This window comes from Lithobates pipiens, unplaced genomic scaffold (assembly GCF_037356315.1).
Source record: "Lithobates pipiens isolate NorthernLeopardFrog02 unplaced genomic scaffold, aLitPip1_a1.2 Scaffold_28, whole genome shotgun sequence".
Lineage (NCBI taxonomy): Eukaryota > Metazoa > Chordata > Amphibia > Anura > Ranidae > Lithobates > Lithobates pipiens.
This window is the reverse complement of record NW_027507789.1, coordinates 134,773,598-134,793,985: the sequence shown is the minus strand read 5'-3', so window position 1 is coordinate 134,793,985 and position 20,388 is coordinate 134,773,598. Positions and strand designations below refer to the sequence as shown.

Here is a 20,388-nt window from a genome sequence, read left to right as displayed (position 1 = left end):
TAATAGAAAACGTCTTTGGGCTTTTAGTAGATTAGTAAAAAATATGTCAGGTAGTCTGATGAGAAGTGCATTAAAAAAATAAAGCAGTCTAGGGAGCATTGTCATCTTCAGGATTGAGCCAAACCATGAAAAAGTTTTGGGTGTCCACTTTTGGAGGTCTCTAATTATTGAGGATTATAGGGATTTATAGTTGGCATTGTATAGTGAGTCTATGTTATTAGTTAAGTTTATACCTAAGTACTTAAGTGTGTTTGTTCCCATTTGTAAGGGTAATTATTTTTCATTAACTTCAATTGATCTGGAGGGAGACTAAGGTTGCGTGCCTTAGATTTTGATTGATTTACTTTAAAATTAGAAATGAATCCAAAGGTATTGGAAAAAAAAATTGAGATTGGGGAGAGGAGGAGAGAAGTGTGAGGTTGTGTGAAGAACAGGAGATCATCCATGTAGGTGGCTATTTTATACTCCTTTTTTTTTTTTTTTTCCTACTATAAATCCTTGAATGTCTTTGGCTAAATTTATTGTTCTTATTAGTGTTTTCCGAAGAGATAATAAAGACAAGATGAGAAAGGGGACAGCCTTGATGTGTACCATTATGGATTTTTATTGGGTCAGAGAGAATATTATTTATTTTAATTTTATCCTGTGGGTTTCGATAAAGTGTCGAGATCCATGATATCATATTTCCGCTAATATGAGAGCAGGTGGACAACGTGTAATCCCATGAGACTATCGAAAGCCTTTTCGGCATCAGTTGATAATAATAGTAGTCCTTTCATCTTAGAGTTACGAGCAAAATGTATTAGATTGAGTGCTTTAGTTATGTTATCACAAGCTTCTCTGCCCGGCATGAACCCTACTTGTTCTGGGCCTATGATCTTTGTTAGAAGGGGTTTTATTCTGTTTGCTAGTATTTTGGCGAGGAGCTTTAGGTCAACGATCAAGAGCAAAATGGGCCTATAGTTCGCACAATCTGTATGATCTTTATCAGGTTTGGGGACTACTGCAATGTGCGCCATGAGTAGGGAATTGGAGCTGTGTTTATTTTTGGCTAAGAAATTGAACGCCGATAGAAGGGGTTTAGAAAGCAAATGTGTGTAGGTTTTGTAATATTGAGAGGGGAAAGCCATCTGGGCCTGGGCTTTTCCCTGTTTTGAGTTCTTTGGTCTCCAGGATTTCAGCAATGATATAGGTTCCTCTAATTTACTCGAATCATCTTGTTTTAGAGAGGGGATTTTGCTATCCCTAAGGAATTCCTGAATTGCTTCCTGTCTCAAGATTAATTGGGAAGGTTTGTTGTGTTCTGGGAGGCTATATAATCTAGAGCAGAAGCTATGGAAGATTTCCGCAATATCCATGGGTTTGTGTCTGGGAATTCCTTTTTTTGTCCCGTATAGCATGTACGTGACTCACCATTGTCGTATCTTTAACCACTTGCTTACTGGGCACTTAAACCCCCCTCAGTCCCAGACCAATTTTCAGCTTTCAGCGCTGATGCACTTTGAATGACAATTGCGCGGGCATACAACACTGTACCCAAATGAAATTTCTATCATTTTTTTCCCACAAATAGAGCTTTCTTTTGGTGGTATTTAGTTACAGCTCGGAGTTTTATTTTTTGCTAAACAAACAAAAAAAGATGCAAAAAAAAAAAAAAAAAAAATCATGTTTTAATAGTTTGTTATAAAATTTTGCAAACGGGTCATTTTTCTCCTTCATTGAAGTGCGCTGATAAGGCGGCACTGATAGGCTGCATTGGTGGGCACTAATGGGCTGCATTGGTGGGCACTGATAGGCTGCATTGGTGGGCACTGATAGGCTGCACTTGTGGGCACTGATAGGCATAGTTAAGGCGGCACTAATAGGCACAGATAAGGCGGCACCGATGGGCACAGATAAGGCGGCACTGATGGGCAAAGATGGGCACAGATAAGATGGCACGGATGGGTGGCACGGATAAGTGGCACGGATGGGTGGCACGGATGGGCACTGATAGGTACCACAGATATATGGGACTGATGGGCACTGATAGGTGGCACTGATAGGTGGCTCTGATAGGTGGCACTGCTGGGCACTGATGGGCGGCACTGCTGGGCACTGATGGGCGGCACTGCTGGGCACTGATGGGCGGCACTGGGGTGCAGCACCTTTGAGGCAGATTGGGTGGCACTGTGGGTGGCACTGTGGGGTGGCACTGTGGGTGGCACTGTGGGGTGGCACTGTGGGTGGCACTGTGGGGTGGCACTGTGGGCATTATGGGCACAGACGGGGGGCACTTACTTTTACTTTGTTATATTTCAGGATGGCACTGCGGGAGGCAGGTGGGCACTGGCAGGTGGCATGTGGTGCCTTTCATTGCTGGCCGTGATCGGGACTGATGTCCCGATCACGGCCGCCGGTGATCGGCTTTTTTTTTCTCTCCTCGCGCTGTCAGCGCGAGGAGGAATAATAGCCGATTACCGGCTCCGTTCTATCACATGATCAGCTGTCATTGGCTGACAGCTGATCACGTGATAAGGGGTCGGGATCGACCCCTTACACGGATCGGTGATCAGGCGAGTCTCACGGACTCGCCGATCACAGAGCGCGCCGCGCGCGCCCCTCAGGGGGCGCGCAGGCCGCTCGTAACCAGGACGACGTCAATAGACGTAGTCCTGGAAATCTAGGTCCGCGCTAATGCCGTCATTCGGCAATAGCGCGGTACCCAAGTGGTTAAGTGCTCTGGCCAATTGTTTCCCACATTTATCTCCGTATTCATAATAAATACTCCTTTTGAAGAAAAGAGCTTTTTTGATTTTTAAGTCTAATATTACCGTAATTTTAGGGAGTTTCTGCATTGGGTTAGTTCCTCTTCTAGTTTGATCGAGATGGATTGTTTGTGTTGTGATTCGAGTTTGGCAATTTGGGAGCTTTAGTCTAGTGATCTCCTTCCCTCTTTCCCTCTTCTTTCTAGCTCCCCATTTTATAAGTTCCCTTCTTATAACACTCTTGTGTGCTTCCCAGTTGTTTTAGTGGGTTTGTATCAGTATCAACGTTATCTTTAAAGTTAACTTTAACCTTATCTTTTACAATTATTGTGTTATGTATGTCGTCCTTTATAGTTTGATCGGTTAGGAGAGTTGCATTAAGTCTCCAGTTAAAGGAGGATTTTTTGGGTGGACCAAATTTCATGGAAATGGCTGTAGGAGCGTGGTTGGAAAGAGAAATAAATACATATCTCTGCTGCAGCTAAGTTGCTTAAATCTCCCTGGGAGATAAAGTTTGGATAAATCCAAGAATATCTTTTGTGTGGAAGGGAGAAGAAGGTATAGTCTCTTTCAGTAGGATGGGTGGATCTCCAAGTGCCTACCAATGATAAGGAGCTTAATAAAGATTTATTCGTTTAAGAATCCTATATGTTACAGAGGTATGGCCAGTTGATGTATCTTTGAGTGGGTAGAGGGGAATGTTAAAATCTCTGCCTAGAATGGTGCACCCCTCCGCAAACCACTCGAGTTCTTCAATTACTTTGCAGCAGAATGAGATATGTGCCGTGTTCGGTAAATAAACGCTTGCTAATGTGACAGGGGAGCCTTCCTAAGAACCTTTTAGAAAAATATAGCGGCCCTCAGGATCTATGAGTTGGTGCTGTAGATCAAAGGGAGAGTCTCTTTGGTTTTGGCCAAGGGGTTGGTAACGTGATAGATTTTTGTTATCTGTGAATTTGGGGATGTGTTTGCTTTTAAAATGTGTTTCTTGAAGAAATGCTATTGCTGGATTTATTTTTTTTGAGTTCTTTAACCACTTGCCGCCCGCCCTATAGCAGAAACACGGCGGCAAAGTGGTTTCAAAATCCTGACCGGATGTCATATGACATGATCAGGATTTTGAGCCGCTGCGGCGATCGTTGTAAAGAGTACGATCTCAGTAAAGAGTCTCCGACTGAGACTCTTTACCACGTGATCAGCCGTGTCCAATCACGGCTGATCACAGTGTAAAAAGGAAGAGCCGGTGATCTGCTTTTCCTCGCTTGCATCTGTCAGACGCGAGTAGAGGAGAGCCAATCGGCTGCTCCTCTGACAGGGGGGGTCTGTGCTGATCGATTATCAGCGCAGCCTCTCCAGGATGCCCACACTGGACCACCAGGGATGCCCAGCACCAGGTATGCCACCCTAGAACACAATGGATGCCAGTCAGTGCCCACAATGGATGCCAGTCAGTGCCCACAATGGGCATCACTGATTGGCATGCATTATTGTTTGGTACTGATTGGCATCCATCCGTACAGTATAATACAATACAATGCCACCTGTCAGTGCCCATTCGTGCCGCCTGTCAGTGCCCATTCGTGCCGCCTGTCAGTACCCATCCGTGCCACCTATCAGTGCCGCCTATCCGTGCCCATCAGTGCCGCCTATCCGTGCCCATCAGTGCCGCCTATCCGTGCCCATCAGTGCCGCCTATCCGTGCCCATCTGTGCCGCCTATCTGTGCCGCCCATCTGTGCCGCCTATCTGTGCTGCCCATCTGTGCCGCCCATCAGTACCACATATCAGTGTCCAATGCCATCTCATCAGTGCCACTTCGTTGGTGCCACCTCATCGGTGCCCATCAGTGCAGCCCCATCAGTGCCCATCAGTGCAGCCCCATCAGTGCCCATCAGTGAAGGAGAAAACTTAGTTACAAAGTTTTGAAACGGAAACAAAAAAAAACCTATTTTTTTCAACATTTTCGGTCTTTTTTTATTTGTTTAGCAAAAAATAAAATCCGTAGAGGTGATCAAATAACACCAAAAGAAAGCTCTATTTGTGAGAAAAAAATTATAAAAATTTCATTTGGGTACAGTGTAGCATGAGTGTGTAATTGTCATTCAAAGTGCAACAGCGCTGAAAGCTCAAAATTGGTCTGGGCAGGAAGGTGTTTAAGTGCCGGGTATTGAAGTGGTTAAATCGTTCAGACCTTTCTTCAGATATGTTGAGGCCATTTACATTGTGTGAGATAACAGTTGGCGCTTTCCCTAAGAAAGCATAAGCCATTTTTTAATCTATAGGTGATGATGGCAAAAAATAAATAACAAAATTCACAAGTGTGGAAGCGTTACCCAAAACTTGTTGTTTTGAAGGGTGGACAAATAATTCTGGGGGGGGGGGGGGGGCAGACGTTAAAATAAAATAGAAAATAATCACTAGAGGGAGAAGAAGATAGGGAAGAGGGTGTAGGGTTTGGGGGGGGGGGGTTGGTTGAGTAGTTGCTCAGAAAAAACACCTAAAAGGTGGAGAGATAATTGATGTCTTGTTTAACGGGGGGGGGGGGGGGGAGAAGGAAGTCACGCCAGTGAGGGACTAACAGTGAGGGAATGTAACAGATATAAAAGCAGAAAAGAAAAAGCTTTTAAACTTGAACATAAAAATGTCTGAGATATATAACAGTCGATAGAAGAGACCTCCTTGGGACATGAACTTAGATATTGCCTTAGTGAGTTTATATCCATTTTGGTTCTGATGCAAATTGGTAGAATTGCAGTCTCAAAACTTTAGTGCTAAAAGTATAATGTTACGACCCCAGTAAGGCTAAACATGAAAAGTAGGATTTCCACAAAATTGGCATGGCTTTTAGAGCTTGCAGTAATATTTGACTCACCAGAGTGGAGTAGGGTTCACTAATATGATTTCTAGTGTAGGCACTCCCTCTAGTGGATAGAAGTGGAAGCATGTCTCTATATGAGATATGGTTAGAGAAGTTGAATCACTTCATGCATATCAGGAAAGAAATTTGTTTTAATATTTTCAGATAGTCTCTTTGTGATATGTGTTTATGTAGCTTTCCGATTTACTCACAGTTGGTGGTGGAGGTCTCTTGGCTTGTGTAGAAATGTTCTGTGCTCTGCTTCTGTACTGTTTTTTTTTTTTTTTTTTTTTGTTGAAACACGGATTCTCATGGCACATGGAGGTATGTTCGGAGCTTCAAATCCACGGTGGACAATCATGAAAGTCAATGCCAGAACAGGGTAGGAGGAAGAAAAACATAGGAGAAAACATTTCTGAGGCCATCTTTCCTAATTCAGAAAGGTCTACTTGAGGAGGAGAAAAAGGGTTAATATGGAGACCTGCACATAATTATGGTGGAAGAATGGTTCCCCTATTATACCGGCAATAAACGAATAACATAACATTAATCAAAGTCTATTTGCTAGTTAGGTAGGATATTAACCAAGAATTCTTGTATCAGATCACTAAACACCTTGTAAAGTCAATTGGTTTGAAATGACACTGAGGAGTGGGAAGTTAAAAGTATTATGTCTCACTTCTTTCAGTCTTGGGCTTTTAGTGATTTTGGAAGATGATGGAGAATCATGGTTGCTCCTGCTAGTGCTTCTAGATTGCTTCCCTGGCTGGAAGGGAGAGTGTGCAGATGTTGGGCCAGGAACAAGCTGTGGGTTATTGATGGCACGTGGAAGGAGCAATTCTGCGTACAAATCTGGGAGTTCCACTGGTTCAATCTGAAGGTTTTCCAGGTCTTCAGGGACTCTAAGCATGTACTGTTTGCCCAAGAATGTGGCCTGCAGAGCAAAGGGGAACTTCCACCTGTAATTTATTCCGTTTTCCCTCAGCACTGCAAGGAGGGGTTTCAGAGCTCTCTTGTTTTTGAGAGTGATAGGAGACAGGTCCTGAAAGAGCCGGACTGCAGTATCGTTGAACATTATCTGGTCATTAGATCTCACTTTCTGGAGAATATCTTCTTTCAGGACAAAATTTGGGAAACTGCATATAATATCTCTTGGGGGATTACCTTCCGGGGCCCTGGGCCTGAGAGCTCTGTGAGCTCTGTCAAAATCAATAGGAGATTGTTCAGGTCTGTCTGTCAGGCTATTAAAGATGGATGACAGGGCCTGGTCTGATTTGTTCAGGGGTGACAGACTCCGGATCACGTTTGATTCTGATGTTGTGTCTCCTTTCCGCTGTTATCTAAATCTTCGATCTGTCTGTTCATATCGATCAGGTGCTGGGAGTGTGATGTGGTAATGTCATCCAGCCTGATCAGAGCCCTGTCTCTCCTTTTCCCTGCACGCTCAGTTACTGCCATCTGCTCAGAGAGCCTCAGCAGTTCAGTTTTGATATCAGTGATTGCAGTGTTAACGGATCTTTTAATGTCTGCAGCAATGTCCGTCATGGAATCATAGCCTGTGTGGCGCGCCATCTTGGGATTCTTCTTGCCGCCACTATATCCAAATTTACTCAGATTTGCGGGCGAGCTTTTCCTCTTAGGTGTCACTAGCGAGCAGAGGACGTGATTGTGTGGACATATTCGGCTTAACATGGGTCATTTTCGGGTGTCAGGCCTCTCGGATGACCGGAGCTCTAGCACCCTGCAGCCATCTACGCTGCAGGCCAAGCCAGGCCCACAACTTGTTATTATTATTTCCCATCTTGACTACTGCAACTCTCTTAAGCACCCTCTTAAGTAAACTTCTTACCTACCCTTAAGCAGGCTACCCCCCCCCCCCCTTAGTCTATTATGAATTCTACTACTAGACTAATACACCTCACTAACCGATCCATCACTGCTGCTCCTCTCTGCCAATCCCTTCACTGGCTTCCCCTACCCTACCGTGTAAAAGTCAAAATGCTGACCATAACATACAAGGCCACTGACAACATCGCCCCCATCTATATCACCAACCTCATATGCAGATATTGCCCAAATCGTCCCCCTTCGCTCCTCCCAGGACCGCCTGCTCTCTAGCTCCCTCGTTACCTCCTCCCACACTCGCTTTCAAGACTTCTTCAGAGCCTCTCCCATCCTCTGGACTTTAACCACTTAAGGACCGCCGCATGGCAATGTACATCGGCGCAATGGCACCGACAGGTACAAGCACATACATGTACGTGCTCACCTTCCAGCGGGTGGGGGGTCCGAACGGACCCCCTCCCGCTGGATGCGGCGGTCTGTTTCACTGCAGGAGTGATCCAGGATGAGGGGATGGCCGTTGGTTTCTGGCCATCCCCTCTCGATTGCTCCTGGCGAATGAGAAGCTTCCCCCACTGTGTATAGTAAACACAGGCAGGGAGGAAGTGATGTCATTCTCCTCGGGGCAGTCTTTTTGACCAGACTGCGAGGAGAACACAGAAAGTAAGTGCACCAAACACTACACTGACATGTAGGTACACATAGGCACACAAATCCCCCCCCCCCTCCCCTCCCAGTCACAGTGTCACTGATTGCAGTGATCATTTATTTACTGATCACTGCATTTAGTGTCAGTTGTGACAGTAAAAACTGTCAGGGCAGTTAGTGTTAGGTCCAGGGTAGCCCCCTACCCCCCAATAAAGGTTTAACCCCCTGATTCCCCCTAGTTAACCCTTTCACCCCCTTTTGCCAGTGTCACTAAGCAATCGTTTTTCTGATCGCTGCATTAGTGTCACTAGTGCCGCTAGGTAGCTAGTTATTTTTTTAGGTTCACCGCCAGGTTTTTATAGCGCTAGGTACCCCCATATACTACCCAATAATGGTTTTAACCCCCTGATTGCCCCTAGTTAACCCTTTCACCAGCGATCACCATATAAGTGTCACTGGTGACGCTGGTTAGCCAGTTAGTTATTTAGGTTCCCCGTCAGGTTTTTATATAGCGTCAGGGACCCCCATATACTACCTAATAAAGATTTTAACCCCCTCATTGCCCCTAGTTAACCCTTTCACCAGTGATCACCGTATAAGTGTTACGGGTGACTTTGGTTAGTTTGCTTTTTATAGCATCAGGGCACCCACCATTTATTACCCAATAAAGGTTTAACCCCCTGATCACCCGGCGGGTGATATCAATTAGGTTTTAGGGTCAGGGTCTGTGTCACCCCAGGCAGCGCTAGGTTAGTGCCAGTACCGCTAACACCCACGCGCAAAGCATACACCTCCCGTAGTGGTTATAGTATCTGAACAGATCAATATCTGATCTGATCAGATCTATACTAGTGTCCCCAGCAGTTTAGGGTTCCAAAAAACGCATTGTTAGCGGGATCAGCCCAGATACCTGCTAGCACCTGCGTTTTGCCCCTCCGCCCAGCCAAGTGCAGTATCGATCAATCACTGTCACTTACAAAACACTAAACACATAACTGCAGCGTTCGCAGAGTCAGGCCTGATCCCTGCGATCGCTAAGTTTTTTTTTTTTTGGTAGCGTTTTATATTTAAATCCTGAAGGCGGTGCTTGGTTTTCGGGGTCCCGTACGTGGCTAGGCTCCCAAAAAGTCCCCCACATGTGGTATCCCCGTACTCGGGAGAAGCAGCAGAATTTATTTTGGGTTATAATTTCACTTATGCCCATAGCATGTGTGAGCAATATATCATTTGGTGACAACTTTGTGCAAAAAAAAATTGTAATATTCCTGCAACTTGTGGAAAAATATAAAATATTTCATGGACTCAACATGCCTCTCAGTAAATAGCTTGGGGTTTCTACTTTCCAAAATTGACTCATTTGGGGGGGGTTTTGTGCTATTTTGGCATTTTATGGCCTTCGAAACTGTGATAGGTAGTGAGGAGTGAAATCAAAAATTTGCACCCTTAGAAATCCTGAAGGCAGTGATTGGTTTTCGGGGTTCCGTACGCGGCTAGGCTCCCAAAACGTCCCACATATGTGGTATCCCCGTACTCAGGAGAAGCAGCAGAATATATTTTGGGGTGCAATTCCACATATAACTATGGCATGTGTGAGCAATATATCATTTAGTGACAAATTTTTGTAAACTTTTTTTTTTTGTGTGTGTCATTATTCAATCACTTTGGACAAAAAAAAATATTCAATGAGCTCAACATGCCCCTCAGCAATTTCCTTGGGGTGTCTACGTTCCAAAATGGGGTCATTTGGGGGGGGGGGTTGTACTGCCCTGCCATTTTAGCACCTCAAGAAATGAGATAGGCAGTCATAAATTAAAAACTGTGTAAATTCCAGAAAATTTACTCTAGTTTGTAGACGCTATAACTTTTGCGCAAACCAATAAATATACGCTTATTGACATTTTTTTATTAAAGACATGTGGCTGAATAAATTTTGCCTTCAATGTATGACTAAAATTGAGTCTATTTGATTTTTCTTATAACAAAAAGTAGAAAATATCTTTTTTTTTTTCTCTCGAAATTTTCCGTCTTTTTCCATTTATATCGCAAAAAAAAATCGCAGAGGCAATCAAATACCATCAAAAGAAAGCTCTATTTGTGGGAAGAAAAGGACGCAAATTTCGTTTGGGTACAATATTGCATGACCGCGCAATTACCAGTTAAAGCAGTGCAATGCGAAATTGTAAAAAGTGGTTGAGCACAGCAGTTTTTTGTACACTTAACATGAAACAGGGATATTAAAGTGAATATTGCCATGTTTTATAGACTCATATAGCTTAACCACTTCCATGCAGCCAGGCACACATTTAAAATACAAACATGACAACTATTTACCTGCCAAAGAATTTGTATTTTTTGTTTTTTTTGTTAAGCCAGTCTTGCGACACCGGCACCCTTGCCAGACAGTATAGCCATGCTGTCGACCTATACCACATCCTTAGCACAGCTTGTTCAATCCTGATATTGCATGAGAAAAGAGCAGTAGCATATGGATCATTTGTCATTTTCTCAGGCTGCTCTCTCTTTTGTCAATATGTTATCTGTCAGAAGTGCACTGCAACAAAGCCTGATTGGCTTGCTGGGCCTATGTTCCCCAATCATACTGCGTAGGGGATTACAGTAGTCTGAAAATAAATTCAAGGTGGTCACTCTAGCTGAATGTTTAAATACACTAATTTTGGTTTCACACTTCCACGTCACACAACATGTGGTAATGCACATAATATGCATTGCAGGGCCATTCATTGTGAATGACACCCCAAACCACTAAGACAGCACACCTGTGTTGCAGAGTGCTGCAATGCTTAGTACAGTGTTGCAATAGAAAAAAAAGAGGTCATGTGCAATGTTTAGCATGTTGGGGTTTATAGGTAAGGCATTCACTTTGAGTAGGTTGCCTTAAAGTTGTTGTAAACCTCAGACATGAAATATGAACAAAGCATATCCCTCTATAGTGTGTACTTGTCTCAAGAGCACGAAGTGTATTTTCTGTCTGCGGCTTCCTTCCTCTGCTATCAGCAGGGTCACTTCTTCTGACAAGTTTTCCTGACACCAAAGGAAAAAAAAGTGACAGGGGAGAGAGCTCCAGCTGATTGACAGCCTCAGCTTTGTTTCTGTGTGCTGTGTGACGAGGGGTGTGTGTCTCTTCCCTGCAATCCGCTCTCAGAGCTCTCCTCACTGAGCTTTGTAGATTGCAATTTCAGCTCTTAGCCCTCTTTATACTGACAACTCATACATGCTTTATAAATTCTGGACTTCAAACCTCTTTAGGAAAAACAGACAGATAAACAGGTACAACTTATGTAACAGGATTTATTCATTTCTGTGTATTACTAGAGGATAGTCACTTCACTGAGTATATGTAAGGGTTTGCGATCACTTTGTAATGTGTGTAACCATGGCATATAACACACAATGCACTGCAAAATTGTGAATAGCCCATTTTTTTATGTATACATAATTGCAGTAATTGGTATTTTTATCTGCTTGGAGTTCATGTTTAAGGCAAATTATTATTTTGTGAATACAATTAATTTGATGTGTGTAATGCAAGTTTTTTTTAGAACAAGTTAAAAATGATGGAACAAAGAAGTACAGGTTAAAGTGAAGGCACAGAGTCCTCTTCTTGGTGTGTATTTGGATGCCAACATGTATAGCCTAACTAGGTCCTTAGAGTGGCTTTTGACGTTCAGATATTGGGTAGAGATCTGAGATCTTGTGATTTGGTTAACCGAGATTAATTGTGTACTGTTGTTTAACTACTACTTCTCATTGAGATCAGCTGCAGCACTAATCTCTTGGGGCTCATTCACACAGGGTGGTAAATGCAGGCAGCTGAACTGAAGTCTGCCCACTTAAAAATGGCCTAAAAATTAAATCATATGTCTCATTTGGTGGGTAGTACCACCATAAAGTGACCTATTTAAGTGTATTGAGGCATGCTGCAACCATGATTCACCCTTTTTAGGGTTAAAACGGCAGTTGCAGAGGCAACATGCCATCTCCTCCCCGCTTGTGAGTTGCCCATCCACTGCTGATCCCTTTTCAGTGGGGTGGCCAGGATTCCTGCACATGGGAATGAGCCCTGAGTATGTGAAAGGTGTGTCCAGTTTTTTGGGGGTGCTCATTAATGCCCTTTGTGGTAGCCCCAAGCCCTCTTCAATGGAATGTCACCACCAGATCTTTGAATGGGTGTGGTTTAGTTGTAACTCCAGATGCAAGTATGTCAGTCCTAACCTTTTCAATATTAAGCTAGTATACACAACATCAGCTTGCTGTGGGTTGGAATTTGAATCCCTTCCTCAATCACTGGTGGGGGATCACTCTACTTGGAGAAAATAGCATGGGGAAGAGCTACAGTATTTCACAAAAGTGAGTACACCCCTCACATATTTGTAAATATTTTATTATATCTTTTTATGTGACAACACTGAAGAAATTACACTTTACTACAATGTGTACAGCTTGTATAACAGTGTAAATTTGCTGTCCCCTCAAAATAACTCAACACAAAGCCAATAATGTCTAAACCGCTGACGACAAGAGTAAGTACACCCCTAAGTGAAAATGTCCAAATTGGATCCAAAGTGTCAATATTTTGTGTGCCCACCATTATTTTCCAGCACTACCTTAACCCTCTTGAGCATGGAGTTCACCAGAGCTTCACAGGTTGCCACTGGAGTCCTCTTCCACGCCTCCAAGACGACATCACGGAGCTGGTGGAGATTAGAGACCTTGCACTCCTCCACCTTCTGTTTGAGGATGCCCCACAGATGCTCAATAGGGTTTAGGTCTGGAGACATGCTTGGCCAGTCCATCACCTTTACCCTCAACTTCTTTAGCAAGGCAGTGGTCATCTTGGAGGTGCTTGACGGTAGTCAAGACACACTTGTCTTTGTACTCCTCACCTGGTTGCCGCCACACGCGCTTGACACCATCTGAACCAAATAAGTTTATCTTGATCTCAGACCACAGACCATATTTCAGAGCACGTGCACTCAACTTCTTTGGTCGACCATGGTGAGGCTTGTTCTGCGTGAAACCTGTCCTGTAAAACCTCTATATGGTCTAAAACCTCTATATGGCCACCGTGCTGCGGCTCAGTTTCAGGGTCTTGGCAATCTTATTATTATACACGATTTATAATGCGGCAACAGTTTACTCAGCGCTTTACAACGTATAGGGGGGACAACACAATGACAGTACAGTTCAATACGAAAGGTACAGGAGGGCCCTGCTCGTAGAGCTTACATTCTAAAGGGAGGGGGTGGTGGTACGAAAGTTAATAGCTGCAGAGAATGATTTGATGGGGGTGGGCCACCTTTATGTAGAGCAATAATTATTTTCTGTTATAGTCACCGACCGGCACAGCTCCTCTCTGTAACTAAATGGTTTGTTAGCCTGCCACTAGGAGAAACTAGGCAAAATTGTAACACAATACACAGAATTGTCAGTACTGCCCAGGGGGCGGACTCTGTGCTAACCACGCTTTTGCGCAAGATGAATGATCCTGAGATCTTCTATCAACTGCCGGCTGGGTGACAGGCTGCTTAAGTTATCCTTGTAGTCCCCCTAGTCCAGCCATCGAGTGTGTGCACGTCGCAGCTACGGCTCGGCAGGCCACGACATACCTCAGCTCCAGAGGGGGTCGGTGAGCTTCAATGCTCCGGGGTATACCTATGACTGGGCTACTGATGTCTGGATCACAGTATACTGGGCCAGCACCCACCCTGTAACTGTGCAGGAGTGGGTCTGTGATGGAATGTCTCCCAGCTCTTCAGGACTGGTAAGTACGGCTCTTCCTGCTGTGCAGTGTGTGTACAGGGGATCGCTGGGTCTCTCACCTGTATGGGGTCTGTCCAGTTAGCGATGGTCCTGGTTCCGGTGTGGGGGGTCCCAAAAAGGTGCCTGTGGAGATATTGTGCTGTGTTTGAGGCAGCACTGTTTCTCTCGCCACATGGCGCTGTCCCGCAGCCATTTTGGATGAGGGCAGAGCAGGTTCCCCTTGTGAGCTTCAGCAGCCATTTTCTGTACGATTTCCCTATTCAGATCATTGGCGGCCATTTTCTTGAAGCGCTTTTATTTACTGCAGCTCTCTAGTGACAGCATGCCATGTGCTATCACATGCTGTTTCCTGTGTATACAGGTCACTGAGCAGCCATTCCCTGAACGCTGGTGCAAGCTCTGCAGATCGCTTCAGCGCTGTTTTCTACTGCTGCTGCCTAGTGTTTCTTCCCCCGAAATCCAGGCTATTGCAACCGGGTCACCTGAGGCTGGCGCTGTGCCCATGGACACCCTGACGGCGGTCCTTAACTCATTTTGTTGCTAAAATAGAGGCAGTGTGTGGAAGGAAAGGTGTGCTAAAAAGGCCCCTGCCCCCCCCCCCCTTCCCCCGTCCTCTGGGGAGAGCTCTGATGCAGACTCGGGCCCTACTGCGATTGGTGCCCCTGCTCTGACCTATCAGGCGAGGCTAACCAGGACTAGTCGGACAGTGAGGATGATTCCCCGTCCCGTTCCGGCCACGACAAAGTGCTGGTTGGAGCACTTATCACAGCTGTGCGTGATACCCTGAAGATCCAGGAGGCAGCGCATCTCTCTGCTGATGTATAGGTCCCCTTCGGGTCCCACAAGCCAGTTCGTTCACCTAAGGTGTTCCCGTATTTGACTTATTTTGGCAAGTTCATCTACAGGGAATGGGGTTGGCCGCAAAGGACCTTATTCGGTCCCCAAAAACATGGCAGTATGTTACCCCTTTGAGGAAAGCCTTCTCAAGAAATGGTCGCCTCCTCCGGTTGTGGATCCCTCAGTATCCAGGTTAAATAAAGTAACCACGATCCCGGTAGAGGGGACTCCTGCATTCAAGGATCCCATGGACAGGAAGGCCGAGGCAGTGGCTCGTTCCTTGTTTACGGTTGTGGGGTCCGCCATATGACCTGCACTGGCATCTGCACTTGTGTCACAGACACTGACTGAGTGGGCAAAACATTTGCACCACGAATTGGGAGAGCAGAAGGCTTCTCCTGTCTGCGTAGAATTGGCGGACCAACTAGTGCAAGGCCTCAAGTACATTTGTGACGTGTCCCTGGATACCCTCCCTTTGTTTATCCAGGGCTTTAATGTCAGCTGTGGTGCTGCGGCGCCTGATTTGGTTAAGATGCTGGTCTGCTGACCAGGCATCTAAGAAAGCCCTGACGGATCTTCCCTTCCTTGCCGATCGGCTCTTTGGAGCCTCATTGGATGACATTATTAAAAATGCCACCGGTGGTAAGAGTACCCCACTCCCGCAAGCCAGAAAGCCTAAGGAGCCACGCCGCAGGCAAGGGCCCTCTTTTTCCGCTCACAGATGGCTTTTTCGTCCAACCGAGGCTTCGGCAAAGCTTCCCCAGTCCGACAGGCTGGCCACGGACTGGGAAAAAGTGTCCCTGGCATCGCAAGCCTGCGACAAAAAGTGCTACCGCATGAAGGTTTTCCCCCACCCATGTCTCGGGTGGGGGGGTCACCTTTGGGAGTTTGCAGCCCGGTGGTCCTCCCGATTATCCGACTAATGCGTCTGCGATCTGATTTCCACAGGCTACAAGATAAAGTTTCTCTCTTGGCCGCCAGATAGATTCTTTCCCTTCAGCATACCCGTGTCCCCGGTTTGCCGGGAGGCCCTGTTGGGGGCGGTAAGGTACTTGCTGAGTTGAGGGGTGATTTGTAGCAGTTCCGGAATCGTAACGCTTCCAGGGATTCTACTCAAATCTGTTTGTGGTTTCCAAGAAGGAAGTGGTACGTCCAATCTTGGACTTAAAAGCCCTCAATCACTTTGTAAAAGTACAGAGGTTCAGGATGGAATCAGTTCGCTCAGTAGCCGCTGCACTCCATCAAGGGGACTCCCTGGCGTCCTTGGACATCCCAGGATGCGTACATGCACATACCCATATGTCTACGGCATCAAAAGTTTTCTGCGATTTGCAGTTGGGGGAAGTCCACTATCAGTTTGTGGCTCTACCATTTGGCCTGGCATCGGCCCCCTGAGTCTTTACCAAGGTATTGGCTCCAGTTTTGGCGTTGCTGTGACAACGCGGGATTGCGATCGTCGGAAATCTAGACGATCTCCTCCTGAGAGCATTTTCCGCCTCAGAGTTGGAGGAGGATGTTGCGATCACCATGCAGACTTTACAAGAATTTGGGTGGCTGTTGAACCGAAAGAAGTCAGTTGTTGTACCGACCCAGCATCTGGAGTACCTAGGCTTGCTGCTGGACTCCAAGGAAGCGAGAGTCTTTCTCCCTTCAGACAAGGTGTAGACCCTCAGAGCTGCGATTAAAACTACTGTGGCATCGCGAGCGGTCGTCACTTCGCTTTTGCAAGGCCGTGCCATATGCCCAGTTCCACACCAAGGTCTTGCAGAAAGAGATTTTGTCAAAATGGGACAAATCTCCGTTGTCCCTCTATCGCTTGTTCCAGGTGAGCCAGTCCATCAGACTCTCTGCTATGGTGGCTGGTGGCTGAGATCCCCAGTGATTCAGTCAGGAAAATCGTTCCTACCTCTCCAATGGACGGTGAACACACTGGACGCAAGCCTATCCGGCTTGGGTGGAGTGATGGGGATTCAGTCAGCTCAGGGCCTCTGGTCGACGGAAGAATCCAAGTTGCCGATCAATCTGCTCAAATTGAGAGTGATCAGGCTGTGCCTCCACACATGGTCGTTGAGTATTCAAGGGCATCCGATCAGGGTACAGTCGGACAACGCCACGGCTGTGGCATACATAAATCACCAAGGGGGAACAAGGAGCTCAGCCGCTGCTCTGGAGGTCACTCACATACTTCGGTGGGCAGAGCGACACTTACCAGCCCTGTCGGCCATTTACATCCCAGGGGTGGAAAATTGGCAGGCGGACTATTTGAGTCAACAGATGCTGGACCCAGGAGAATGGGCATTGCATCCAGAGATATTCAGGCTGCTGTGCCTGAAGTGGGGCACACCAGATGTGGATCTATTGGCCTCCCGTCTCAATCGGAAGGTGCCAAGATTTGTGTCCAGGACAAGAGATCCGTGGGCAGACGCGTGGCTCCGTGGGATCAGTACCAGCTGATCTACGCCTTTCCTCCACTAAAACTGTTGCCACGTCTGCTGCGCAGAGTGGAAGCCGAGGGGATTCCAGTAATCCTGGTTGCCCCAGATTGGCCTCAGTAGCCCTGGTGCGTCTGGTGGCAGACGCTCCCTGGCGACTGCCGCTGCGAGAGGACCTCCTATCTCAAGGTCCAATCTTTCACCCTGCTTTACCATCGCTGGCTTTAACGGCATGGCTATTGAGAGCTGTCGGACTCGGTGATTCCAACTATGTTGAAGGCGCGGAAATCTTCTTCACGTAAGATATATCATCGTACCTGGAAGGCCTACATCTCCATGTATGAGGAGAAAGGATGGCATCCGCGCTCCTTTTCTATATCCAGGATCCTGCTGTTTCTTCAGCAAGGAGTAGACCAGAAGTTGACGTTAAGCACCATTAAGGGGCAAATTTCAGGCTTGCTGTCTTTTTTTAGTGACCCCTGGTGTCTCACTCATTAGTGAGTACCTTCGTTCAGGGGGTACGACATGTAGTCCCTCCGATGCGTCCTCCGTTACCCCCATGGGATTTGAACCTGTTGTCGGCGCTTCAAAAGCAGCCGTTTGAAAACATCAGGGAGATTCCCCTGTTGACTCTTTCCCAGAAAGTGGTCTTTCTAGCGGCCATTACATCGGCCAGGAGGGTTTTGGAGTTGGCGGCTTTGTCTTGCAAGTCACCTTATCTGGTCATCCACAGGGATAAGGTGGCGGTGCGTCAGCAACAGTCCTTTCTACCCAAGGTGGTCCCGGCTTTTCATATCAATGAGGACATTGTATTACCATCATTGGGTCCTAAGCCGAAGCACCCCAAAGAGGTGGCCCTTCACGCTCTCGATGTGGTTAGGGCTCTGAAGGTGTACTTGTCTGCCACTGCTCCCTTTCGGAAGTCAGACTCACTATTTGTTTTGGTGGCTGGTCCAAAGAAGGATATGGCGGTCTCGTCGGCCACCATTTCCAGGTGGATCAGACAGATTGTAGACCAAGCCTACGCCTTGAAGGGGCAGGTGCCCCCCTTTCCAGTCACGGCCCACTCTACAAGAGCAATCGGAACATCTTGGGCCTTCCGACACCAAGCGTCTGTCGCTCAGGCGTGTAAGGCGGCGACCTGGTCGTCTGTCCATACGTTTACCAAGTTCTACAAGGTAGACGTCAGTGCATCGGCTGATGCCTGTTTTGGCCGCAAAGTTTTGCAGGCGGCCATGTAGTTGCAATAATTGTTTTTTGATAAAAATGCAGTACTGTTGTGTAATGCACTGATGAATTATTTCCGCAATTGGTTGCGGTCTTGGGGATCACTCCTGTTGAGGATACACGGTTACGGGGTGGTGTTTTTTCCACACACTGTTTTTTTGTGGGTTTAGTTTCACTAGTTCCTACTTGCCATGGTGAATAAAGTTTTTTTTATGCTGTTTTTCCCACCCCTTGTTTGGCATTGCTTGGGGACGTCCCATTTAGTTACAGAGAGGAGATGTGTCGGTCGGTGAATATAAGAGAAAATAGGATTTTTGTACTCACCGTAAAATCTTTTTCTCTGTAATTCACCGACCGACACAGCACCCATCCCTCCTTTTCTCTAAGTTATACTGCTTGTTGATGTACTGGAGCTGTTGGGGCAGCAGGGAGGGTTGTTAGCACAGAGTCCACCCCCTGGGCGGTACTGTCAATTCTGTGTATTGTGTTACAATTTTGCCTAGTTTCTCCTAGTGGCAGGCTAACAAACCATTTAGTTACAGAGCTGTGTCGGTCGGTGAATTACAGAGAAAAGGATTTTACGTGAGTGCAGAAATCCTATTTTTTCAGATTCTCAGAGAGTTCTTTGCTATGAGGGGCCATTTTGAACTTCCAGTGACCAATATGAGAGAGTGAGAGCGATAACGCCAAATTTAACACACCTTGTCCCAATTCACACCTGAAACCTTGTAATGCTGACCAGTCACATGACACCAGGGAGGGAAAATGGTTAATTGGGCCCAATTTGTACATTTTCACTTGGGGGTGTATTCACTTTCCTTGCCAGCGGTTTAGACATTAATGGCTGTGTGTTGAGTTATTTTGAGGGGACAGCAAATTTACACTGTTATACAAGCTGTACACTCACTACTTTACATTGTAGCAAAGTGTAATTTCTTCAGTGTTGTCGCATGAAAAGATATAATAAAATAATTACAAAAATGTAAGGGGTGTACTGATATTTGTAAGATACTGTATTTTGGTTCAATCATACGGCTACAGGACTAAGGCAACCTCTTTAGCTAACAGATTTTACCTTCCAACCATTATTTCAAGCACTGCTTTTAAATCCAACCTTTTTCTTCCTTTCCAGGTTCTACCTTGTAAAAAGTGGCAGAGAAACCATAAATATATAGAAGATGACTTTTGCCGGAAAGTATGAGAAGATACCTTGCAAATAAATCTGTATACTGTCTCCAGAAGGCCAGATTTTATAAAGTAATCATGTGGAGCAACAGGTTCTTCTAAAACGAAAAAGCTTTCTATTGTGACTTTTACAGGACACTTAAAAAAAATGAAGACTATATAATTAATAATTAATGAATCTGTGCTTGGGTGTTTTTTTTTTTTTCCCCCATACCATTTCCAATGATCACTACCTTGGTCAATGAATGCAGAGCGTTTTTCTAATTCTGGTGCACGTTTTTGAGTGGAGTCAGAGTTCATACAGTGGAAGCTATTCTGCTTTATTACAATACTGGCAACATCGGGATCATGCCGATAGCACTTATTGATTAAAATATTTCTAAAAACTTGTCGCTATAGTTTTCTTCTCTGACATCATTGTGTGCTTAAATTATTGCATATTGTTTTTTTACACTTCTAATGGATTAGGTTGCAGAAAACAGCAGACAACTCCCCTCAAGTGTTATGAAATGATTTTTTTTTTCACCAGAACTCTCTTCTTCATACAGGAAAACCAGAAAAGAACAACATCTATATTTAAAGATTAATTCCAGGTATGGCATATTTTTTACATAGTTACATTGGTCCAGCTTGGACCAGTGTAACTATGCATATACCATATATGGCTGATGCCCCTGGAAGCTGGAAATCACTGAAGTACATACCACTACTGTTGTAATTTCCACTTGCTTCCGAGTCCTGTGCAGCCAACCTCCTGCGTTCAGAATGCATTAGGCAGGTCGCACAGCACAGGACTGAGGAGCAAGCAAAGGCGCAATTTAGAACTTGCTTTG

At 45.6% G+C, this 20,388-nt stretch overlaps 1 protein-coding gene across 1 annotated transcript in view; it reads left to right on the top strand.

The window, feature by feature from the left end:
* SLC26A11 (solute carrier family 26 member 11) overlaps nucleotides 1-19,941 on the top strand; it is a 117,675-nt gene extending 97,734 nt beyond the window's left edge. The window contains exon 18 of the mRNA XM_077459595.1: nucleotides 19,503-19,941. The gene's annotated coding sequence lies outside the window, so the exon portion shown is untranslated. The remainder of the gene's footprint in view (nucleotides 1-19,502) is intronic.
* The last annotated feature ends 447 nt before the right edge of the window (nucleotides 19,942-20,388 follow it).